The 11,474-nt window shown below is 46.0% G+C and overlaps 1 protein-coding gene across 8 annotated transcripts in view; it reads right to left on the reverse strand.

Moving 5' to 3' along the window:
* The window catches only part of tbpl1 (TBP-like 1), a 50,023-nt gene extending 39,425 nt beyond the window's left edge, over window positions 1-10,598 (reverse strand). For 7 of the 8 annotated variants that reach the window (XM_043686394.2, XM_087982111.1, XM_043686383.2 and 4 more), the window contains exon 1: window positions 10,436-10,598. The gene's annotated coding sequence lies outside the window, so the exon portion shown is untranslated. Of the gene's footprint in view, window positions 1-10,223; window positions 10,366-10,435 lie in introns of those variants that run through there. The other variant, XM_043686389.2, reaches the window with a different exon arrangement.
* Between the last annotated feature and the right edge of the window lie 876 nt (window positions 10,599-11,474).

Raw genomic sequence — 11,474 nt, forward strand, 5'->3', positions numbered from 1 at the left:
AAAAATTTGATAGGAAATTTGCTTTCATGATCTGGTTAATAGTGGTACCTGTTTCAATGGTGCACTTAGTTTTAGCAATTGTCTCCACAGCAGATTTGTTCGTCCATTCTCACAGACTGACACTAACATCGAAATCTCTTGCTGCAAATATTTGATGAGTTAGCAAGTGTTAGGACTTCTGGCTTGAAATCTGCTTTGTACTTCAATATTTTTGCAAAGGAGCCATTTCTGTTGGTGCAGAGTAGACTGTACTTTCTTCTTAAACTCCCACCAGCTTCTTGGTAAAAAGACCAATATTGCCTGCTTGATATTTGTGCTGACTTACAAGTTGAATAAAACTTGCATTTCAGAGGTTAAAAAAAATTCAGGTCTCTTAATCAACATCTTCATCCAAATATTGGATGAGGAGACAAGACAAAATACAGTGGAATGTTCTATTGTTTTTACTCAGCAACTTAATCTAACTGCTTTAGTCTTCTGATAGAGGTGATGTCCATATAGATCCAGCACACACAACTGGCCTATTTAGATCCACCATTACTATAATCATACTTGACCAGCAAGTGGTTCAGGATTCAACTGGCCATGCTTTTTACATTCTGAAACATCAATTTATTATTTATATAATGCCTTCATCTTGGTCAACTTTCCTAAGACATCTCACCTGAGCATCAAATGAAATTTGATATTGGTCCACATAAGCAGATATTAAGGCAGATGACAAAAGACTTGATCAAATAGGTAGGTTTTAAGGAGCATTTCAAAAGACATTTTGGGCCAGGACAGCTGAAGTCATGCTGTTGGTGGAATGATTAATATCAGATTGCTCAAGAGGTCAGAAATGGACTGACCTTAACAGTGCTTAGGGTTGGATTAGAAGTGGGTGGTCAGTCAAGTGTGTGTTGGAATAATCAATTTTGGAGGTAACGAAGGCATGCATAAGGGTTTCACAGCAGGATGGGAAATCAGACAGAATTAAATTATGTTAAAGAGCTTGGAAAAGAGGCATCTTAGTAGAGTTGCAATGTGTTTGGCAAGTCTTCTCAGGATTAAATATCTAACTAATACTGCAAGCAATCTGATTCAGCATCAGAAAGATGCCAGAGAGGGATGGAGTCAGTGGCTTATAAACAGTATTTTTCAGTCAGCACCACAAATTCTATCAGGACTGATAAAAAGTAGCTTGGAGGACAGGATGATTGTAGGATGGCAGCAAGTGGTGGGCAGCGTTAAGTCTAGTCCAGCAGGGATGCACAGCAATTGAGAAGGGGGTAGGGGTTAGAACCGGATAACTAGCACTGGATATTTGACAAGCAGTCGGAAAATTTTGAAATAGTGGAGATTAAAAAGAAGAGATAATGGAGGGGAGCTCTTGTGTACACTGCTGTCAGGTGATGATGCTGGATTTCCAGACTTCGTTCATGAGGATGGGTTTGAAGATGACAGACAGGAGGGATTAAGGATTACTCCTTGGAGAATGGACATAACAGGTCTAAAGCAGTAAGAGGAACCAGTGCAGGCATTTCATTGGCTATACCTGGGACAGATAAGAACGGAATCAGATGAGTACGGTCCTATCCAGCTGAATAACGGTAGATGAATCAGAGGTGAATGATTAATTGCATCAAGTCTTGCAGACAGATGGAGGAGCTACATTTAGCACTACCCTGAAGGAGCGCTTTTCAGATCACAGCATCATCGGGCAAGAGACTGCATAGGAAGGGACAGCAGAGTAAATTTGCAGAGGTCATTTCGTAGTTAAGAGACCAACACTCATTTCCACAAGCAATATCATGAACCCTGTATGGTGTGTTCCTTCCCCAATGTCAAGGTAATAATGATCAATGAGAGTGTGCTGAATATTCAATATTCTACAGAGACATCTCAGTACCAACGACAATGAAAGAGCAGTTAATGAACTCCACTGGTTGATACAACATAGGAATATAAAGCTAGCACTATTTGAATTACTGAATTATGTTAATTACAGTAGGAAAAAGAAGATCAGTGTGTCACTTGAAGGATGATGCTCAGGGAAATGGTTCAGATTTTGGAGGAGTCCAGGCCTGTTCTGCAGCAGGAGTCACTTGATCAAAACAGAGAGAAGGACTTCTCTAAGGTGAGGATCAACATCCTCAAAACGAAGGTTCTCTCACAGTTGAGAAGCACTTCAATTTGACTACAAGGGGACTGGGAATCAGTACAAAGGATGAAGAGGATGCATAATGTGAGATTATAAGAGGACATATTCTCCTTCCATCTAATATGGTACTAATAAGGGCAACAACAAATATAAAAACAGATTTACAATGCATACATGTAAATTCATAGTGGGCAAGGAGGGCGAAAAATATCTTAAGTGTATTCTGGAGAGTTTCCTTGAACAGTATGTAATTTGCCACAATAGAAATTATTGGAAACATTTGTTATAGAACAATGAATGATCTTTAAGGAAAGGTATCTAGGGTTAAAGAGGCAAGCAAAGTGACCCAGATGAATTGCATCAAGGTTGCGAAAGGAAGCAGGGCTGGAAATAACAGAAAGCCCAGCCATAATCTTCCAATATTAACACAATACAGAGATGATACCAGAGGATTGGAAAGTATCAAATGTGTCATTTTTATTCAAGGAAATGTCAGGACAATCCGAGTAACAAATCAGTATAATCAGCAGTGAGAGTATGATCTTAGAAAGAATAATCGGGGGTGGGGGGGAATCTGCTTAAAAAAGCATTTGGGAGAGGTTTGAATTAATTAAGGATAACCATGGCGGATTTGTAAAAGGCAGACCATAATTGTCAAATCAAATAGAAAGAGAGTCATAGAGACGTACAGTATGGAAACAGACCGTTCGGTCCAGCTCGTCCATGCTGACCAGATATCCCAAGCCAATCTAGTCTCAATTGCCAGCATCTGGCCTATATCCCTCCAAACCCTTTCTATTCATATACCCATCCAGATGCCTTTTAAATATTGCAATTGTACCAGCCTCCACCACTTCCTCTGGCAGCACATTCCATACACGTACCACCCTCTAAGTTAATTCTTAGGTCTCTTTTATATCTTTCCCCTCTCATCCGAAACCTATGCCCTCTGGTTCTGGACTCCCCGACCCCAGGGAAAACACTCATTTTTTATCCTATCCAGGACCCTCATGATTTTATAAACCTCTAAAGGATCACCCCTCAGCCTCCAATGCTCCAGGGAAAACAACCCTAGCCTACTCAACCTCTCCCTATAGCTCAAATCCTCCAACCCTGGCAATATCCTTGTAAATCTTTTCTGAACCGTTTCAAATTTCACAACATCTTTCTGATAGGAAGGAGACCAGAACTGCACGCAATATTCCAACAGTGGCCTAACCAATGCCCTGTACAGCCGCAACATGACCACCTAACTCCTGTACTCAATACTCTGACCAATAAAGGAAAGCACACCAAACGCCTTCTTTACTATCCTATCTACCTGTGACTCCACTTTCAAGGAGCTATCAACCTGCACTCCAAGGTCTCTTTGTTCAGCAACACTCCCTAGGACCTTACCATGAAGTGTATAAGTCCTGCTAAGATTTGCTTTCCCAAAATGCAGCACCTCACATTTATCTAAATCAAACTACACCTGCCACTTCTCAGCCCATTGGCCCATCTGATCAAGATCCTGTTGCAATCTGAGGTAACCTTCTTCGCTGTCCACTACACCTCCAATTTTGGTGTCATCAGCAAACTTACTAACTGTACCTATTAAGCTCACATCCAAATAATTTATATAAATGATGAAAAGTAGTGGACCCAGCACTGATCCTTGTGGCACTCCACTGGTCACAGGCCTCCAGTCTGAAAAACTACCCTCCACCACCACACTGTATTCTACCTTTCAGCCAGTTCTGTATCCAAATGGCTAGTTCTCCCTGTATTCCATGAGGGGAACCTTGTCACATGCCTTACTGAAGTCGATGTAGATCACATCGATCGCTCTGCCCTCATCAATCCTCATTGTTACTTAGAGTCATAGAGACGTACAGCATGGAAACAGACCCACTTCTTCAAAAAACTCAACCAAGTTTGTGAGACATGATTTCCCACGCATAAAGCCATGTTGGCTATCCCTAATCACTCCTTGCCTTTCCAAATACATGTATATCCTGTTCCTCAGGATCACCTCCAACAACTTGCCCACCATCGATGTCAGGCTCACTGGTCTATACTCCCTTGGCTTGTCCTCACCACATTTCTTAAACAGTGGCACCACTTTAGCCAACCTCCAGTCTTCTGGCACCTCACCTGTGACTATCGATGATACAAATATCTCAGTAAGAGACCCAGCAATCACTTCTCTAGCTTCCCACAGACTTCTAGGGTACACCTGATCAGGCCCAGGGGATTTTTCCACTTTTATGCTGATCTTTGAGGGGCCTGATTCTCTCCTTAGTTACCCTTTTGTCCTTAATGTATTTGTAAAAACCCTTTGGATGCTCCTTAACTCTATTTGCCAAAGCTGTCTCCTGTCCCCTTTTTGCCCTCCTGATTTCCCTCTTAAGTGTACTCCTACTCAACGTTTGTGCGAAGATTTGTAGCTCGGGTGTTCGTTGTTGTGGTTCTGTTCGCCGAACTGAAACGTTTCGTCCCCTGGCTAGGCGACATCATCAGTGCTTGGGAGCCTCCTGCGAAGCCTTCCTACTACTTCGTTTATACTTTCTAAGGATTCACTCGATCTATCCTGTCTATACCTGACATATGTTTCCTTCTTTTTCTTAAAGCCCTCAATTTCTTTAGTCTCCAGCATTCCCTATACCTACCAGCCTTTTCTTTCACCCTAACAGGAATATACTTTCTCTGGATTCTAGTTATCTCATTTCTAAAGGCTTCCCATTTTCCAGCTGTCCCTTTATCTGTGAACATCTGCACCCAATCAGCTTTTGAAAGTTCTTGTCTAATACCGTCAAAATTGGCCTTTCTCCAATTTAGAACTTCAGCTTTTAGATCTGGTCTATCCTTTTCCATCATTATTTTAAAACTAATAGAATTACGGTCGCTGGTCCCAAAGTGACACCTCAGTCATCTGCCCTGCCTTATTTCCCAAGAGTAGGTTAAGTTTTGCACCTTCTCTAGTAGGCACACCCACATACAGAATCAGAAGGTTTTCTCGTACACACTTAAATTCCTCTCCATCTAAACCCTTAAGGTAAAAACAATAACTGCAGATGCTGGAAACCAGATTCTGGATTAGTGGTGCTGGAAAAGCACAGCAGTTCAGGCAGCATCCAAGGAGCAGTAAAATTAATGTTTCGGGCAAAAGACCTTCACATCAGGAATACAGGCAGAGTGCCTGAAGGGTGGAGAGATAAATGAGAGGAGGGTGAGGGTGGGGAGAAAGTAGCATAGAGTATGATAGGTGAGTGGGGATGGGGATGAAGGTGATAGGTAAGGGAGGAGGGTGGGGCAAGGTAGCAAAGAGCACAATGGGTGGGTGGGAATGGGATGAAGGTGATAGGTCAGAGAGGAGGGTGGAGTGGATAGGTGGAAAAGAAGATAGGCAGGTAGGACAAGTCATCGGTACAGTGCTGAGCTGGAAGTTTGGATCTGGGGTGAGGTGGGGGAAGGGGAAATGAGGAAACTGTTGAAGTTCACATTGATGCCCTGGGGTTGAAGTGTTCTGAGGCGGAAGATGAGGCGTTCTTCCTCCAAGCGTCGAGTGGTGAGGGAGGGGTGGTAAAGGAGGCCCAGGACCTCCACGTCCAAGGCAGAGTGGGAGGGGGGAGTTGAAATGTTGGGCCTCCAACAGGGCGGTGCGGTTGATTGGTGCGGGTGTCGCAGAGATGTTCCCTAAAGCGCTCTGCTAGGAGGCGTCTAGTCTCCCCAATGTAGAGGAGACTGCATCGGGAGCAACGGATACAATAAATGATATTGGTGGATGTGCAGGTAAAACTTTGATGGATGTGGAAGGCTCCTTTAGGGCTTTGAATGGAGGGGAGGGAGGAGGTGTGGGCACAGGTTTTGCAATTCCTGCAGTGGTAGGGGAAGGTGCCAGGACGGAAGGGTGGGTTGTAGGGGGGTGTGGACCTGACCAGGTAGTCACGGAGGGAACGGTATTTGCGGAAGGCGGAAAGGGGTGGGGAGGGAAATATATCCCTGGTGGTGGGGTCCGTTTGGAGGTGGCGGAAATGTCGGTGCAGGATTTGGATTATGCGAAGGTTGGTAGGGTGGAAGATGAGCACCAGGGGGCTTCTGTCCTTGTTACGGTTGGAGGGGTGTGGTCTGAGGGCAGAGGTACGGAATGTGGACGAGATGCGTTGGAGGGCATCTTTAACCACGTGGGAAGGGAAATTGCGGTCTCTAAAGAAGGAGGCCATCTGGAGCGTTCTGTGGTGGAACTGGTCCTCCTGGGAGCAGATACGGTGGAGGAATTGGGAATACGGGGTGGCATTTTTGCAGGAGGTAGGGTGGAAAGAGGTGTAATCCAGGTAGCTGTGGGAGTTGGTGGGTTTGTAAAACATGTCAGTGTCAAGTCGGTCGCCATTGATGGAGATGCCCTCCTCCAAGACTTCCGTTTCCCTGGCCCCAAACGCCTCATCCTCCCATGGATATCCAGTCCCTCTACACCTCCATCCGCCATGACCAGGGACTCCAAGCCCTCCATTTCTTCCTCTCCCGACGTCCCCAACATTACCCTTCCACCGACACACTCATTTGTTTGGCCGAACTGGTCCTCACCCTTAATAATTTCTCCTTCGAATTCTCCCACTTCCTCCAGACTAAAGGGGTAGCCATGGGCGCCCATATGGGCCCGAGCTATGCCTGTCTCTTTGCTGGCTATGTAGAACAGTCAATCTTCCGTAATTACACCGGCACCACTCCCCACCTCTTCCTCCACTACATTGATGACTGCATTGGCGCCAGCTCGTGCTCCCGCGAGGAGGTTGAGCAATTCATTAACTTCACCAACACATTCCACCCCGACCTTCAATTTACCTGGACCATCTCTGACACTTTCCTCCCCATCTCCATTAATGATGACAGACTTGACACCGACTTTTTTTTTTAAACAAACCCACTGACTCCCACAGCTACCTGGATTACACCTCTTCCCACCCTACCTCCTGCAAAAATGCCATCCCGTATTCCCAATTCCTCCGCCTCCGCCGGATCTGCTCCCAGGAGGACCAGTTCCACCACAAAAAACACACCAGATGGCCTCCTTCTTTAGAGACCGCAATTTCCCTTCCAATGTGGTTAAAGATGTCCTCCAACGCATCTCGTCCACATCCCATGCCTCCGCCCTCCGCCCACCACCGCTCCCTCCAACTGTAACAAGGACAGAAGCCCCGGTGCTCACATTCCACCCTACCAACCTTCGCAAAAACCAAATCATCCGCTGACATTTCCGCCACCTCCAAACGGATCCCACCACCAGGGATATATTTCCCTCCCCACCCCTTTAAGCCTTCCGCAAACAGTTCCCTCCGTGACTACCTGGTCAGGTCCACCCCCCCTACAACCCACCCTCCCGTCCTGGCACTTTCCCCTGCCACCACAGGAATTGCAAAACCTGCGCCCACAACTCCTCCCTCACCTACATCCAAAGCCCTAAAGGAGCCTTCCACATCCATCAAAGTTTTACCTGCATGTCCATCAATATCATTTATTGTATCCGTTGCTCCCGATGCGGTCTCCTCTACATTGGGGAGACTGGACGCCTCCTAGCAGAGCGCTTTAGGGAACATCTCTGCGACACCTGCACCAATCAACCACACCACCCTGTGGCCCAACATTTCAACTCCCCCCTCCCACTCTGCCGAGGACACGGAGGTCCTGGGCCTCCTTCACCACTGCTCCCTCACCACTCGACGCCTGAAGGAAGAACGCCTCATCTCTCATTACATTACAGTGTGGAAACAGGCCCTTCGGCCCAACAAGTCCACACCAACCCGCCGAAGCGTAACCCACCCATACCCCTACATTTAAACCCTTACCTAACACTACGGGCAATTTAGCATGGCCAATTCACCTGACCTGCACATCTTTGGACTGTGGGAGGAAACCGGAGCACCTGGAGGAAACCCACGCAGACACCGGGAGAATGTGCAAACTCCACAAAGTCAGTCACCTGAGGCGGGAATTGAACCCTGGTCTCTGGCGCTATGAGGCAGCAGTGCTAACCACTATGCCACCGTGCCGTCTCAGAACACTTCAACCCCAGGGCATCAATGTGGACTTCAACAGATTCCTCATTTCCCCCACCTCACCCCAGTTCCAAACTTCCAGCTCAGCACTGTCCCCATGACTTGTCCTACCTGCCTATCTTCTTTTCCACCTATCCACTCCACCCTCCTCTCTGACCTATCACGTTCATCCCATCCCCATTCACCCATTGTACTCTACGCTACTTTCTCCCCACCCCCACCCTCCTCTCATTTATCTCTCCACCCTTCAGGCACTCTGCCTGTATTCCTGATGAAGGGCTTTTGCCTGAGATGTCGATTTTACTGCTCCTTGGATCCTGCCTGAACTGCTGTGCTTTTCCAGCACCACTAATCCAGAATCCTTAACACTATGGCAGTCCCAATTTGTATTTGGAAAGTTAAAATCCCCTACCATAACCACCCTATTATCCTTACAGATAGCTGAGATCTCCTTACAAGTTTGTTTCTCAACTTCCCTCTGACCATTAGGAGATCTATAATACAATCCCAATAAGGTGATCATCCCTTTCTCATTTCTCAGTTCCACCCAAATAACTTCTCTGGATATATTTGCAGGAATATCCTCCCTCAGCACAGCTGTAATGGTATCGGATACCAAAAACACCACTCCCCCTCCTCTTTTGCCTCCTTTTCTGTCCTTCCTGTAGCAATTGTATCCTGGAACATTAAGCTGCTAGTCCTGTCCATCCCTGAGCCACGTTTCTGCAATTGCTATGATATCCCAATCCCATGTTCCTAACCATGCCCTGAGTTCATCTGCCTTCCCTGTTAGGCATCTTGCATTGAAATAAATGCAGTTTAATTTATCAGTCCTACCTTGTTTTCTGCCTTGTACCTGCCTGCCCTGAATGTTTGACTCACCTTTGTTCTCAACTGTACCAGTATCAGATTGAAATTTTTCCTCATTAATCTCCTGGGTCGCACCCCTCCACCTTATTAGTTTAAATACTCCCGAGCAGTTCTAGCAAATCTCCCTGCCGGTGTATTAGACCCCTTCCAATTTAAATGCAATCCGTCCTTCTGGTACAGGCCACTTCTACCCCAAAATAGCTTCCAATGTTCCAAAAATATGAATCCTTCTCCCGTACAATCGCTCCTCAGCGATGCTTTCATCTGGTCTATCCTCCTGTTCCTGCCCTCACTAGCTCGTAGCACCAGGAGTAATCCAGATATTACTACTGTTGAGGACCTCCTTTTTAAATTCCTGCCTAACTCTCTGTAATCTCCATTCAGAATCTCAACCTTGCTATGTAGTTGGTTCCAATTTGTACAATGACCTCCTGCTGGCCCCTCTCCCCCTAGAGATCATTCTGCACCCTCTCCGAGACATCCTTGATCTTTGCAATAAGGAAGCAACATACCATTCTGATTTTTTTGCTTTAATAGAGTAACTGAGGAGGTTGATGAAAATAACATAACAATCCTGAACAAGAAAACAAAGAACTGCAGATGCTGTAAATCAGAAACCAAAACAGAAATTGTTGGAAAAGTCCAGCAGATCTGGTAGCATCCATGGAGGGTAAGCAGAATTAACCAGTGATCCGGTTCTGAAGAAGGGACACTGGACCAGAAATGTTAATTCTGCTTCCTCTCCAAAGATGCTGCCACGCGTGTTGAGTTGTTTTCCCAGCAATATCTGTTTTATGTTATTGATAATATTGCTGACCCAGTTCTGTGCAGTAGCAGCTGCTGCCTGGTCAGGCTGACCATCCCAGCTCACTCATTCCTCTCCCTTGGCAACTGAGCCCACTGAGAACCAGCTGGACCCTGCAGCAACCTAGACAACTCTATATCTGTATGTGGGAGGAAACATTCGTCGCTGTCTCACATTCGTTACATTACACTAATCATATCATATTATAAATTCAAGGACACATGCAGGACAGCAGCGAGGGGCCAACAGATTCTGGGGTTACGCTTTTACACCTGAAATAACCGAATACTTTTGAGGACCAAACAAACCCTGAGGCCAGGTCAACCTCCAGACACAGACACACAGCGTCAATGAGTCGATGGGCCATCACCTCCTGAATGTTCCGTCTCTCCCTGTTTCCCCGATCACACTCACAGGAGGACCGAGGTTCAGCACAACCTCACCGCCACCGATCCCGCTCTTAACGCCGCCGATTCCTTGTCGTTTTTTTTGTAATTCAAAGGCCCCAAACAAAACCGGATGTCGGAACTCCGCCGCGCATGTTCACAAAGTCCTAAAGAAAGTAATGGAAAGGCTCCTCACCGCTCTCTCCTTCGTATCGGCTCAGCCCAAGCTCGACCGCCTGGCTCCGGTTCCGGCTCCTCCTCCGATGTTGTTGTTGTTGTTGTTGCTTGCAACGAGGCGGTTTAACGGTCCAGGAGCGAACGTTCCAACACTGGCTGTTTGAGCACGCACCGAGACCCGGAAGCGTGCGGACATCTTCTGACCGACAGCCGCACCCGCCAGTTGGAGGACAGCACCTGTTGGCAGACAGCCAATGAGAGCTAAGGATGGGCAGGATTTCCGGCGATCCGTTGATTTTGAATGCGGGGGGTCTTGTGGAGGAGGACGGGGTGCGCGCGCTTTGCGCAGACTCAGTCACAGTTCTGTATCGGGATGGGTTGAGTGTTTCGTGTTTGATACCAACGGCTGAAGAGAACGGTCCGGATGGGCTGCAGCAAACTAGCAGATGTAAAAATTTAAAAGCTCTGACAAAGGAAGGGGGAAAAAACAAACCATGATGTAAAATTGTGTAATGTAAAGGTCTGCACCAACCGCTTTTTTTTAAAACCCAATTTCGTCAGTCGTATTATTTTTAGTCCTCTCTCCTTCATCTACCTATTTAACGTCTTTTTAAAATGTGTTGCTGAGAAACGCTAGAAAAGGAACAAAAAGATCAGAAATTGCTAGAAAAAAACGTAGCAGATCTGGCAGCATCTATGGAGGAAAAGCAGAATTGAAGTTTGAAATCTCGTGAGCCTTCAGAAAATGAAGCATGGATTAACGAATCTCATTTTTGGACGCAAAATTTTAAGCATTTGTTTAAAAAAAATGCTAACTTGAAATTAATGTAATTTATATCACTTAGTTCAAGTAATGTTCACACAACAATACTGCATGCAAATTTCCTCCCAACCAAATTATCTCCTGTGTCTGGGATCTCTTTGTTTCACTTGATATTTTTCTAATCTACCAGTTCAGCGATATCATTACACACCTCTGGAGCAATTGGGATTTGAACCCAGGTCCTCAGGTATGGACACTACCACTGAGCCACAATGGCTCTCTTTTGTTTCCCTTA

Source organism: Chiloscyllium plagiosum, unplaced genomic scaffold (genome assembly GCF_037043375.1).
Source record: "Chiloscyllium plagiosum isolate Xiang-an unplaced genomic scaffold, Cpla_swu_hap1 HiC_scaffold_3, whole genome shotgun sequence".
Lineage (NCBI taxonomy): Eukaryota > Metazoa > Chordata > Chondrichthyes > Orectolobiformes > Hemiscylliidae > Chiloscyllium > Chiloscyllium plagiosum.